Source organism: Rhinatrema bivittatum, chromosome 7 (genome assembly GCF_901001135.1).
Source record: "Rhinatrema bivittatum chromosome 7, aRhiBiv1.1, whole genome shotgun sequence".
Taxonomy (NCBI): domain Eukaryota; kingdom Metazoa; phylum Chordata; class Amphibia; order Gymnophiona; family Rhinatrematidae; genus Rhinatrema; species Rhinatrema bivittatum.
Window position 1 is genome coordinate 250,110,293 of NC_042621.1, and position 13,955 is coordinate 250,124,247.

Sequence of the window (13,955 nt, forward strand, 5' to 3'; positions counted from 1 at the left end):
ACATTCAACGTGAGATGTACAAACAAAACAGTGGTCTCTTGTGAAGATTTGATGACCTTCGGAGTGAGGAAACTCACTCCAAAATGATATTTATGCAAGGTTCTCTCAGTCTAGCTTGATGGACACTCTACCTGGGTAACATCAAGCTAGGTGGAGAGAACATTGTAGAAATCTCATCTTTGGGTGAGTTTCCACTCTCCGTATGTCATCAAATCTTCACAAGAGACCACTGTTCTGTTCGTACGTCTCACATTGAATATCAAATTGGCCCCTAACCCCCTGAGCATCAGATCCCAAAAGGAGGCTCTTCTTGGTCCTCTTCCTTCTTTGGCGCGACCACAGCTGATGGTGGTCATTTTGCTTGCAAGTGCCAAAGAAGGAAGAGGACCAAAAAGAGATTCCCAGGCCTGGGCTTCGAAGCCTGGACTTGACCCTGGGCCTGACCCCTAACCTCCTACACTAATACCTAAACCTCACCTCGAGTTACTAGGTGGGCCTCCCATAGGGATACAAATACCTATCTAGGGAGAGGGCATTATGAGTAGTCTCTCTCTCTTACTCTCTCTCTCTGATCCCCCAGTGGTTGTATGCAGGAAATACAACAGGTCTGCACTTATCACAAAGTCTGAAAACGTTCTCACAATTTGTACTAACTTAGCTCTTCGTATAGGTAATTAGCACAAATTGCAATAAACTGTCTATTAGCATAAACCATGCCCCTTTTGCTATCGCATGCGATACTTATCACATTTTGATAAATCCAGGCTAAGACAGGCTAAGAGAGAATTTGAAAAGAAGTTGGCCGTAGAGGCAAAAACTCACAGTAAAAACTTTTTAAAATATATCCGAAGCAGAAAGCCTGTGAGGGAGTCAGCTGGACCGTTAGATGATCGAGGGGTTAAAGGGGCACTTAGAGAAGATAAGGCCATCGCGTAAAGATTAAATGATTTCTTTTCTTCAGTGTTTACTGAAGAGGATGTTGGGGACGTACCCGTACTGGAGAAGGTTTTCATGGGTATTGATTCAGATGGACTGAACCAAATCACGGTGAACCTAGAAGATGTGGTAGACCAGATTGATAAACTGAAGTGTAGTAAATCACCTGGACCGGATGGTATACACCCCAGAGTTCTGAAGGAACTAAAAAATGAAATTTCAGACCTATTAGTAAAAATTTGTAACCTTTCATTACAATCATCCATTGTACCTGAAGACTGGAGGATAGCTAATGTAACCCCAATATTTAAAAAGGGCTCCAGGGTAGATCTGGGAAATTACAGACCGGTTAGCCTGACTTCAGTGCCAGGAAAAATAGTGGAAAGTGTTCTAAACATCAAAATCACAGAACATATAGAAAGACATGGTTTAATGGAACAAAGTCAGCATGGCTTTACCCAAGGCAAGTCTTGCCTCACAAATCTGCTTCACTTTTTTGAAGGAGTTAATAAACATGTGGATAAAGGTAAACCGGTAGATGTAGTGTACTTGGATTTTCAGAAGGCATTTGACAAAGTTCCTCATGAGAGGCTTCTAGGAAAAGTAAAAAGTCATGGGATAGGTGGCGATGTCCTTTCGTGGATTACAAACTGGCTAAAAGACAGGAAACAAAGAGTAGGATTAAATGGACAATTTTCTCAGTGGAAGGGAGTGGGCAGTGGAGTGCCTCAGGGATCTGTACTGGGACCCTTGCTTTTCAATATATTTATAAATGATCTGGAAAGAAATACGACAAGTGAGGTAATCAAATTTGCTGATGATACAAAATTGTTCAGAGTAGCTAAATCACAAGTAGATTGTGATAAATTGCAGGAAGACCTTGTGAGGCTGGAAAATTGGGCATCCAAATGGCAGATGAAATTTAACATGGACATGTGCAAGGTGTTGCATATAGAGAAAAATAACCCATGCTATAGTTACACAATGTTAGGTTCCATATTAGGTGCTACTACCCAAGAAAGAGATCTAGGCGTCATAGTGGATAACACATTGAAATCATCGGTTCAGTGTGCTGCGGCAGTCAAAAAAGCAAACAGAATGTTGGGAATTATTAGAAAGGGAATGGTGAATAAAACAGAAAATGTCATAATGCCTCTGTATCGCTGCATGGTGAGACCGCACCTTGAACCTTGAATATTGTGTACAATTCTGGTCGCCGCATCTCAAAAAAGATATAATTGTGATGGAGAAGGTACAGAGAAGGGCTACCAAAATGATAAAGGGAATGGAACAGCTCCCCTATGAGGAAAGACTAAAGAGGTTAGGACTTTTCAGCTTGGAGAAGAGACGGCTGAGGGGGGATATGATAGAGGTGTTTAAAATCATGAGAGGTCTAGAACGGGTAGACGTGAATCGGTTTTTTACTCTTTCAGATAATAGAAAGACTAGGGGGCACTCCATGAAGTTAGCATGTGGCACATTTAAAACTAATCGGAGAAAGTTCTTTTTAACTCAACGCACAATTAAACTCTTGAATTTGTTGCCAGAGAATGTGGTTAGTGCAGTTAGTATAGCTGTGTTTAAAAAAGGATTGGATAAGTTCTTGGACGAGAAGTCCATTACCTGCTATTAATTAAGTTGACTTATATAATAACCACTACTATTATTAGAATCGGTAACATGGACTAGACTTAGTTTTTGGGTACTTGCCAGGTTCTTATGGCCTGGATTGGCCACTGTTGGAAACAGGATGCTGGGCTTGATGGACCCTTGGTCTGACCCAGTATGGCATATTCTTATGTTCTTAAGTTTGCTGCTGACTCATAGTATTGTCATAAAGAGATCTAAAATATTTAAGAAGACTTCAGAAAAGTTATGAGAATTGGCATTAATGTTCTGATAAATTATTTTGGCTTTATTCTAACCATTCTACAGTAGGGAGAAAATCTGATAAATTTGAGAGTGGAAGGAGGATTGAACTATCTTTAATCTGAATAATGGAAAGAGCAGGAGATCACGTAGTAAGGACAATTTATTTCCATAGAGAATCAAAGACTTTACTAGAAGAGTGAGGTCACAAGTTTAGTAATCTTTCTTCTGCCTAATTATTCTTTGACTTTATTTGAAAACTGATTTCAGCATTGTAAATATTCTTCAGTCATCTACTCAGCTATCAGCAAAGAGGTTGGAAACCACATTGCTTCTCAGTGTGATTTTTGGATGCAAAAGACTATGACTATTATCATTGCTGTTTACAGAGAAGGAAAAGGGGCTTGTACTGTGTTCAATGCAAAGGGTCTTGAAGCTACGCTTCTTCCCCACAGGGCGCCCTGGAACTCAGATGTGTGAGGCTATCTGTGGAGAAGTGTGTGTAGATAGAGTCCATCTTTCTTTCTACATTCTGCGCCGCACAATGAGCATCTGGACACAGCATTTTGGGTTTTTTGTTTCTCGGCTCAGGCGCAGCCAATAAACAAAAACGCAATCGGGCCTCACTAAAAAAAATTAACGATGTGAATCAGAATCGATTCCAGTTCCGATTCACATCTCTAATATTAAGTAATAAGTAATGGTGAGCTTTGTTTCTTTTTATATGGGGAAGTATTTCTTATTGATTGCTACAAAGAGAAATATTCTATTTTCAAGTGCTAGATGATGTATTTCTAGGTGGAGAAGGGTCTAAAGTTATCCAGCTAGCCTAGCCAGATATACCCGATAATCAGCTAGGTTAGCCAGATAATCCCCACAATGCCCTCAAAATGCCTAGAACTTAGCCAGATAGAGGCTGAATATAGCTGAGTATGCCATTTAGATGGATAACTGTTAGGAAATTATTCATCTAAATGGCTTTTGCATATGGACCTCAGTGTGTTTAAAACCTTTATAAACTTTTGCCCCCATCTCAGAGCATGGAGTTTTGTGTTATGATAGAAGTAAATTGGGATATCTTTATTCCCTTTCCCATGGGAAGGGTCTGGACATTAAAAGGTAAAGTGAAGTAAGATGCTAAATTACCCAAAGAACTAGCTGGGAGTAATAGGAGGAGTTGTTGCTGGAAACGTATGGTCACAAATTTATTAACGTTCATTTTGTGATGATCAATTGGGTTATTTTCAAATTAAGTTGTAAAAGACCATCCCTTCACTTTTACAAGCTATCAGTAAAATTAAGTTGGAACCTATCCAGTTTCCAGCATGGTTATTATGCAGTTATCTGGGGAGATCATCAGTGCTGTCGACAAAGGGACTGAAAGCACGATTTGGAAGTAAACAATGTAAAAGGCCTTGAAGCTGAACTCCCCCCCAAATATACACACATACACGGGATTCTGGATCCTCAGAGAGGAATGATTGTGAGAAATATGCAATTGGGATCCACAACTGAGATGTGAGCTTTCCGGGTCCAGTATTAGAATTTTCCAGCTCAGGGGTTACACTATGATATATGCTGCTTTTACACGTGTAATTCCTTTGAAAATTTACTGCCATGGGGTAGATATCCAAACATAGCCAATTAAATAAGTTAGCCGGATAAGTCTTATCCGGTTAACTTACAAGGGATATCCAGCAGCACAGCTGGATTACATAACCTGATAAGTGTGACTATCGTTACTTATCTGGCAAAGTTAGCTGGATAAGTAGCTCCTCTCTGAGAAACATTATCCCCCCCCCCCCACTCATCCAGCTAACTACTTAGCTGAATAAATACTTATCCAGTTAAGTGGTGGCCATTCAATGGGACCGAATATTCAGCCGCCTTCACTTAACCAGGTAGGTCCCTACTTATCAGGCTAAGCAGTGCTGACTATCAGCCTCTATATGCATAATCTATTTCTAAAAGACCCATACCACCTTCAGCTCTTGGGATGTTCAGTCTCAGCATACTCTTGTTCTTATAGTTTATCTGGTATGCATGGAGGAGTTTTCTTGTTCTTACATTCAATTTTTTAAGATCTTTATGTGGCCATTCTATGATTCTAAAGCCATGTGAGACTGTGGGGATTACAAGATGATTGTTGGCTTATGTCTTATTCTATGCTGTTAAAGCAATTTTCAGTATCAGTTTCAATCTCCTTTGGCACTTTTTGCTGATCTTTTCTCTCAGTGATTTGTTGTCATGAGGCTGCAGGCTGGAGTCTGAGTTCACCCCCACAGAAGCAGTGCAAAACCGCAGAGCTGGACCAATGCTAGTCTTCTGCCTAGCCAACTCTCTCCCCTGTAGGTTAAGGCCGTGGGTTCTGGGAGCCAGTAGAACTTGTCTTTTGCTGAACATTTATTTATTTATTTATAACTTTTATATACCGATCTTCTTGCAAGGGATACAAATCAAACCGGTTTACAGTGAACAATAACCTTGCCTGAAAGCGTTACATAGAACAAGAAACATCACAATACAACTTTGAGTAACATAGCATGGAAGTTAAACATCGTAACAATATGAAAAATATAGCATTTAAAGTTAAAATAACAATTGATAACCTTAATCAGTTTGGGCTTGGTTGCAATAAGGGTGAGCAGAAGAAAGATGAAGTGCATAGGGCTGGAGATGATAGAAAGACATGGAAACTAGACCAGAGGGTATATGCGGCCATTATCAAGGGATAAAAGGTGCCTAGATAATTTGAACATCATAGTACTGGTTGGAGTCAGGGACCTGGCAAGGATTAGAGACATGCTGAGACTGGAAAGATGTAAGGTGAGCTGGTCTGGAGCCAGTACAGTCAAGCTGGACTGGAACTGGTGCAGGACAGGCTGGACTGGAACGGGTCAGGCTGTACTAGACCTGATGCAAGACTGGCTAGATTAAGAACAGGGGCCCAGCTAGGGAAACAGACAAGGAGGGAACTGGGCTGGGCAAGGACCTGACAGAAACAGAGCAGTACAAAGACTGGGCAATACAAGACAGGACAAGTCAGTCACGGACATGACATGGACAAGATAGGACAAAGAACACCAAAGACTCAAAGGCCTAGAGGCAGGGGCCTGGCCACTAAGCAGAAGGCCCAGAGGCCACTAAGCAAGACAGGGCTCAGAGGCCAAAAGGTGAGGTAAGGAAGAAGGCCCAGAGACCACAAAGCAAGGTAAGGCAGAAGGCTCGGAGGCCACAAAGCAAGGTAAGACCTAGGTAGGCCTCAAGGAAAGGTTGGCCAGGTCAGAGAGCCAAGGTGACTCAATAAAGAGGCACTGGGATATTAGACAGGCTGGGTTAAATAGAGCTGGAGCTTCAGCTGAACAAAGAAGAGGTAACAGGCAAGGCAGTGAGCAGAGCCCACTGAGAACCCTTGATGGAGGGAAGACTATGCAGCAGGCTGAACCTTGGCATGGAGGGACTGCACAGCAGGCGAAACCGTGATATTTCTGCTGGATTGTTGCACCTTTATTTTTATTGCATTTGAATTTAACACAATATAACTTGTATCAGCAATAAAGGGACAAGAAATCCAATCTTAACATTCTTAATAAAGTCACAAAGAAATAAAGTATAGCCATAAATACATAGGAAATAGAGGGGTGGGGGGGGGGGGGGAGCCATAAGAAAAACAAAAAGAGCGAAATATCCATGAAATAAAAAGAGAAAGAAAAAGGAGGTTTCCATCAGCATTACACAGTTGCCATTCTACACTGAATACCACTTAAGTGTGAGAATAAAAAAAAAAATCCCCACAGTTGCGAAGGCTCAAAGAAAACGTAATTCGAATTTTGAAATTTTACTACACATTTGCAAGGATAGCGTAGTATAAACTTAGTGCAACATGTCAAAACCTCAGATCTCATAGATAAGAACTTTTTTCTCCTTTCCTGGGTTATCCCCGAGTGATGTCTTGATAAATCCAGACCTTTTGACCATGAAATAGTGAGCTCCTATTTCTAAAGAAAAATCTAAGAACTGTGTTTTTATCATTCACAAAGGCAAAGCTCACTAACAAAGTCCCTCTTTGTACAATTTTGGTTTCCTGTGACAATTCCAAGACATCAGTAAGATTCATAGATTGTTGAACTTGAGGATCACTTTGAGGTGTCTCAGTAGGATTCTGAGGCAAATAATAAGCCTTGGTAACTAAAGGCATAGCTTCAGATGGTATCTTAAGAATGGTAATCAAATAATTCTTGAAAATATCCATTGTAGGTAACATCTTGATGACAGGAAAATTCAAAACCCTAAGATTAAGGCTTCTAATAGAGTTCTCAATATTTTCCAACTTCTTAACATGGATATTTTCAGATTGTACCAAGTTTTGTTGAACTTTTTCTACTGATGTTATTCTTTTTTCAATAGAATTTAATCTTGTTTCATGTTGAGAAGCCATTTTCTCTATATTTATGCTAGGTTTATTGGTATCTAAATAAACTTGAGTTAATGTAGCAATTGCAGATTCTATTGATACCAATGCATTCCAAACAGTGTCAAATGTTAGAACTTCCAGTTTTGACAATAATGTACCTGGTACTACCACATTCACCCTATCTTCAGTGAATAGGTTGTTAACGTCCTGAATCAGATCCTGCATTGAAACGGCCACTGGGATTTGGTCTTTAGTGATATCCCCAATAGCTATAACCACATTGGAGCTGTCTACCATGGCTTCCGCTTCTTCCCCCTGCGATACAGGTCTCCCCATAGATCAAAGAATATTCGCAGGGCTCAGCCCATGGAGAGGGGAAGGGATCTCCGGTGCGCCGGGACTGAGTGAGATTTCCTCGGCCAAAGGGAGTGACGTTCGCTTCACATTCCCTCCTGCAGCGGCCCTCACTCCCAGCAAGATCGGCATGGAAGAAAAGAAGCTCTCGATCCTCGACTGATTTTGATCCAAGGCATCAGATACAGGTAGGCTCTCCCGGAGCTTTGCTTTCCATTTAGTGTGCGGCATTGGAAGGAGGAAAAGGCAACAAAGGCATTCATAAAAAGGCAGTGGGAAAGAGAGCGTTCTAATCCAATTCCTCACTCATCTGCCATCTTGGCTCCTCCTCCCCCAGATTGTTGCACCTTTATCTACTCCCAGATATTTATATACATCTTTCTGCTCAAGTTCCTTTCTATTGTAGCCTTCAGTCATAGGTATTTTTAGTGTTGCTTAGTTCTCCTCTAAAGAAGGTCACCTTAGCACCTTTGTCCAGGCCAAATGTCATCTTGAGAAGCTCTTCACTACTTGGTAGTGGTCCGCTAAATAACTATTACATGAGTTATAAAGCTCCAAGTCATCTAGAAATAGTAGATGCGTTTTTATCTGTGGATCATTAGTAACTCTAAAATTAAAAATAGCTCTATAACCCAAAGAATTAGAGTATTCAGTTTATTTATTGCCAGACCAAACCAATGTAGTTAGAGGGAATAACCTTGAAATATTCCTTGCTGGATTCTGATGTTAGAAATGATAGATTATTCATCTTCATAATTCCAATGGTCTGCCACATTTTCATAGTGAACTTGATATACTCAATCCAAGCTTCATTCTGCATGTTTCAAGGCAGTTTATTATCCCAGAAAGTGGGATGCTATTGAAAGCTTTTGTGAGGTTGGCTGAGCAATATCTTGTGGACTGGAGCAGTAAGCATGCTGACTCCAGCTATTTTCTCATGCAATTTCATTTTATTAACTTAAACAGCAAATAATATCCACAATAACTGCCTATCTTCACTTCCCAGAGAGGGTCAGGAGCTCCTACGTCTGGAGACAGGGGGCTTCTAAATCCTAGCTAGGCTCAAACTTATTTCCCTCCAGCTAATCCCACCCTCAGGACTCTCTCTGTCCAGTAGGGTCCCGCCCACAGAACATTCTCCCTCTATGGGAATTAATGCAGACCAGGCATCTAGCCTGGTCCTGCACAGGTTTAAAGGGAAAGATAGGGGAACTCCGTCACATACCCCTCCCCTCAGTTTGGACCCGTTAGTCTGAGCATTTTCACTCCCCCTGGTTCCCACCCAGGGAAGTTCCTCACATCCCCATTCCCTCTTATCTCGCCTCCCACCAGTTAGGCTTGGGGTCGGGGGTCTGGAGTCATGCTCATCCCCACCTACTAGGGTTACTCTAGTCAACACTATGACCATCACCCACTGTGCCATTCGCACAATCTGCACCTCCATTCCTTTAACCGAGTCCCTTGCTGGTTTGAAGTCCACCCCAGTGAAAAGTTTTGGACTGGCTGTGGGACCCCCAGTGATGATTTCCTTGGTATCAGCTGCGGGTGCTTTCCGGCGACTGGTGCCTCCTCTCCGGCATTCCTCTCATCGCCCTCTGGCCACTCTCCTGCGCCAGTCGCTGGCTTCTCTGCAGCCCCTCTCACTGGGGTCTCCACAGTGCCATCATCTGGGCTCTCCACGGTTCCAGCCTCCACGGTTCCAGCCTTGCATCCCCTCCCTCTGGGCTCTTCACGGTTCCTCCCTTTGGGTTCTCTGCAGCGCCTGCATCAGGTTTTTCTGCCATGTCTCCCTTAGGCCAATCGGTACTGCATCCAGCAGGCTATTCTGTACTTCCCCCTTCTGGGTACTCTCTGTTGCCCCTTCCAAGCAAAGTACGAAGTTCCACCATGAGCTTTCTGATAGCTCTAACTCAGTCAGTGTGGGATCATTCAGTTGTTACTCCTTCTGCTCAGTTACTTTCCTCTCTGTGGGCTCTTGCCCCTCAGTGTCTGCTTTGGCTTTAGTGGAGTCATTGTTTCCAAGGCTCTCTGGAGCGGAGTCTCACTGAAGAGTTGAGATGCAGCCAGATAACTTGTTCAGCTGCTGTGCTCCCTCTGTGATGCTTCTCTCAGGGCCTTCCACAGCCCCTCTTTCTTGGCTCTCCATGGCTCTGTATTCGCTGCAGCATCTCTGACTGGTTTATCTGCCATGGCAGTCTTTGGCATTGCTTCTCTCAGACAATGCAAACTTCCCTCTGTATAGAAGATGATGTGAGCAAACTGAGCTTCCCGCTCCTTTTTTCCCTTAGTGAAGGCAAGCTGGTGCTTTATGAGACTCTCCTGTAACTTGCTTTGCCCTTCAAGGAGTCTCTGAGTTGATGCTTGCAAACTTCCTTCAGTCGTGCTTCTAGACTGCTGTATTCTGGTACGTCATGCAGAGCCCAAGCATACTGCTGAAGAGCCAAAGCATGTTAGAGGCCAGGTCCCGTACACACACATTGGTAGCTTCAGTCTATGCAGGGACCTCACCCTCTTTCTGTACAGCTTCTTAGTACTACACTTTCTATGTATAAAGAAAAAACCCAGAAAACAAACTCCTGCATCTCTGGCACAAACTTCGTTGAAAATCAGCCCTAACTCAGACAGAGCTTGCCTCTTTGGTCTGGAAAAAAAAAAAAAGAAACACTCAACCTGCTTTCCCTCTAGGCTGCACAGACCACTCTCTGTTTTAAAAGCAGTTTCAAGTTTTTTGAGGGTTTTTTTTCTCTTCTTCACTTCTGTGCTCTAGTGCACAATCTTATGAGTACTGTTTGCAATCAAACTCCTGGCAGGCCAGACCCAACAAACTTTCTTTTACAGTCTTCCCTAGAGACTTTTTTTTTCTCTGTGCCTGGCTTAGAGAAAATCTCTAACCTGGCACCATATGTGAGGATGGCTGAGCAATATCTTGCATACTGGAGCAGTAAGCACACTGATTCTAGCTTTTTTCTTATACAATTTCACTTTATTAACTTAAATAGAAAATAATAGCCACAATAATTGCCTACTTTCGCTGTACTCTTTACAAAATGAAACTTCCCAAAGGGGGGGTCAGGCACTTCTACTCCTGGAGATACAGGGCCTCTCAGTATCAGCTGTGCTTATAAATTTATTCCCTTCCAACTAGGCTCAAATTTATTTCGCTCCAGCTGGTCCCATCCTCAGGACTCTCCCTGCCCAGCAGGGTCCTGCCCATAAAGCATTCTCCCTCTGTGGGAATTAAGGTGGATCGGGCATTTAGCCTGGTCCTATAAATGTTGAAAGGGAGAAATAGGGACAGTCCATCACAGCTTTCTTATAAAATCATAACATCAAATAACATAATCATGAAACAAAATAAAATAAAATTGAGATGTTTATTGATGGTTTTATTTTGTTTTATTTAATGATTATGTTATTTGATGTTATGATTTTATATTGACTTGTTGGGTCATGATTTGGTTTGTCATTTATGTTTTAATGATTTTTTGGTAATTATGTTTTTATTATTGTTTTATGAATGTTCTTTTTGTAAACTGTTTGAACATTTTATAGGCGGTATATAAGCATTTTTAAACAAATACGCCTTGAGACCTGCTCCAAGAAATTCAGACAAAACCTCAAGACCTGGCTGTTTACACGAGCCTACACATGAGCCCCCCCTCTTTTCACTCCATTTCTCCTTCACCTCTCCGCTCCCGCCCCTCCCCTCGCCCTCCAGGTAGACGACGGAAATCCCCCCCTTCTTAACTCTCTCCTTCTAACATATTATTGTAAATAATATACTTGTATCTAACAATTTATTGCATTTACCTATTTGTTCAGCATAACCTTTGTATCCCCCCCAGTTCATTTATCAGTTTCATTGTAAAGCCCCGTTGGCTACTTTTTTGTTCCATGGAAACCGATGTGATGTTTTCTTAACGAACATCGGTATACAAAAAACTTTAAATAAATAAATAAATACATACATACATAATTATAATCAATCCAGGCTATAGAGATTTTGATTTTTCTTACAGCTGGCCATGATAAAAACATAAAAACATAATGCCATACTGGGTCAGACCAAAGGTCTATTAAGCCATTGCATGCTGTCTCTGACATTGGCCAATCCAGATCACAAGTACCTGATATGATTCCAAAGAACTTGTCCAGTCCATCTTGCTCATAACCAGGCTTTCCCAAGTCTACATGGCCAATAGTGGTTTATGGACTTTTTGTCTGGAAACTTGTCTAAACCTTTTTAAACCCAGCTATGCTGACTGCTTTCAGCACATCCTCTAGCAACAAATTCCATAGTATAATTGTGCACAGAGTGCAAAAATACTTTCTCCGATTTGTTTTAAATGTGCTACCTATTAGCTCCATGAAGTTTCTTCTAGTCTTAGTACTATTTACTCATTCCACCCTATTAATGATTTTATATACCTCTATCACATCTCCTTTCAGCCATCTCTTCTCCAGACTGAAGAGCCTAACCTGTTTAGCACTTCCTCAAAGGGGAGGCATTCTGTCTTCTTTAACATTTTAGTTGCCCTTATATTATTAGTACCTTTTCTAGTTCTGCTATATCTCTTTTTAGATGGGGTAACAGAACTACAAACCACAATCAATGTGAGGTTGCACCATGGATTGAAAACAAAGGCAGTATGATATTTTCCATTTTATTTGCCATTCCATTCCTAATAATAACCAGAATTCTATTTTTCTATCTGCCATCATATACTGAGATGAGGATTTCAAAGTATTGTCCACAGTGATAACGCCTGATACAGAAGCCAAATTCATGTACCTATAATTTGGATTATTCTTCCCTATATGTATCACTTTGGCTTGTCCACATTAAATTTAATCTGCTATCTAGATGCCCAATTCCCCAGTCTTACAAGGTCCTCTTGCAATTCCTCACAATCAACTTGTGATTCAACTGCTTTGAATAATTTTGTGTCATCTGCAAATTTGATCACCTCACTCATCACTACCTTTTTCAGATTGTTTACACATATATTTAAAAGCACCGGTCCCAGTACAGATCCCTAGGGGCACACCATTCAGTCCTACTCTGTTTCCTATCTTTTAGCCAGTTACCAATCTACAACAGGACATTGCCTCCTATTGTGACATACAGGCACATTTGTGGTATTATATTCCTCTTCTAGTGCTTAGCTTTTCCGATCCAAATCTACTGGCTGAAGACAGACTTTTGTGACAACTCATGCTAATTACTGAACCAACAAACACAGAAAACGAAGGAAGCTGGGAAAGCAGCGGAACATGCTGACAACAGTGAAAGAGAAATTGTAAACAATATCTGAAATACAGGTTGTGCAAGATGTCAAGGCCTCCAAGGACTTGCAAAGACCTTTGCTTATTATTCACTGAACCAACAACAACAACTGGAGAATCAGACCATGGCACAGCATCTCCAAACAACAATGTCCAATTGGAAAAGTTCCAGGAAGTAACCCAGTATATGCACCCTCCAACTCAAAAATATGTCACCTATAACCTGGCAGAAATCTTAGAAAGGTACAGCAAATGCCCCTCATCTATTATATATTATATATATATTATATACCTGTAATGCAAGTTAGATACAAAATATTGATAAGGCAGGCATGAAAAGAATTTGAAAAAAAAGCTAGCAGGTGAGGCAAAAACTCAAAATCTTTTTCAAATACATCCAAAGCAGGAATCCTGTGATGGGATCAGTTGGGTCATTAGTTGATCCTGGAGTAAAAGGAACACTTATGGAAGACAAGGCCATAGTGGATAAACTAAATGATTTATTTGCTTCCATGTTTGAGAGATACCCATGCTGGAAATGGTATCTGTTGGTGATGTTTTGGAGGAAATGAAGCAAATCACGGTGAACATGGAAGATATAATAGGGCAGACTGATCAACTAAAGAGTAACAAATCACATGGACCAGAAGGTATACACCCCATAGTTATAAAAGAACTCAAAAATAAAATTGCAGATCCATTACTGTAATTTGCAACTTTTATTAAAATTGTCTATTGCATCTGAAGATGGAGCATGGCCATTCTTACACCAATTTTTTAAAAGGGCTCCAGGGTGATCTGGAATACTATTGAGTATTGACTAGTGAGTATTATGTAAGAGTCATAAAAATTGTAGAAACTATTCTAAAGAACAAAATCACAGAAAATATAGAAAGACATGGTTTAATGGAACATAGTTGACACGGATTTACTCAAGGGAAGCCTTGCCTCACCAATCTGCTACTTTGTTTGAAGGGATTAATAAACATGCAGATAATGGTGAGCCAGTGGATATAGTGTATTTGGATTTTCATAAGACTTTTGAAAAAATCTCTCGTGAGAGACTCCGGAGAAAATTAAAATGTCATGGGATAGG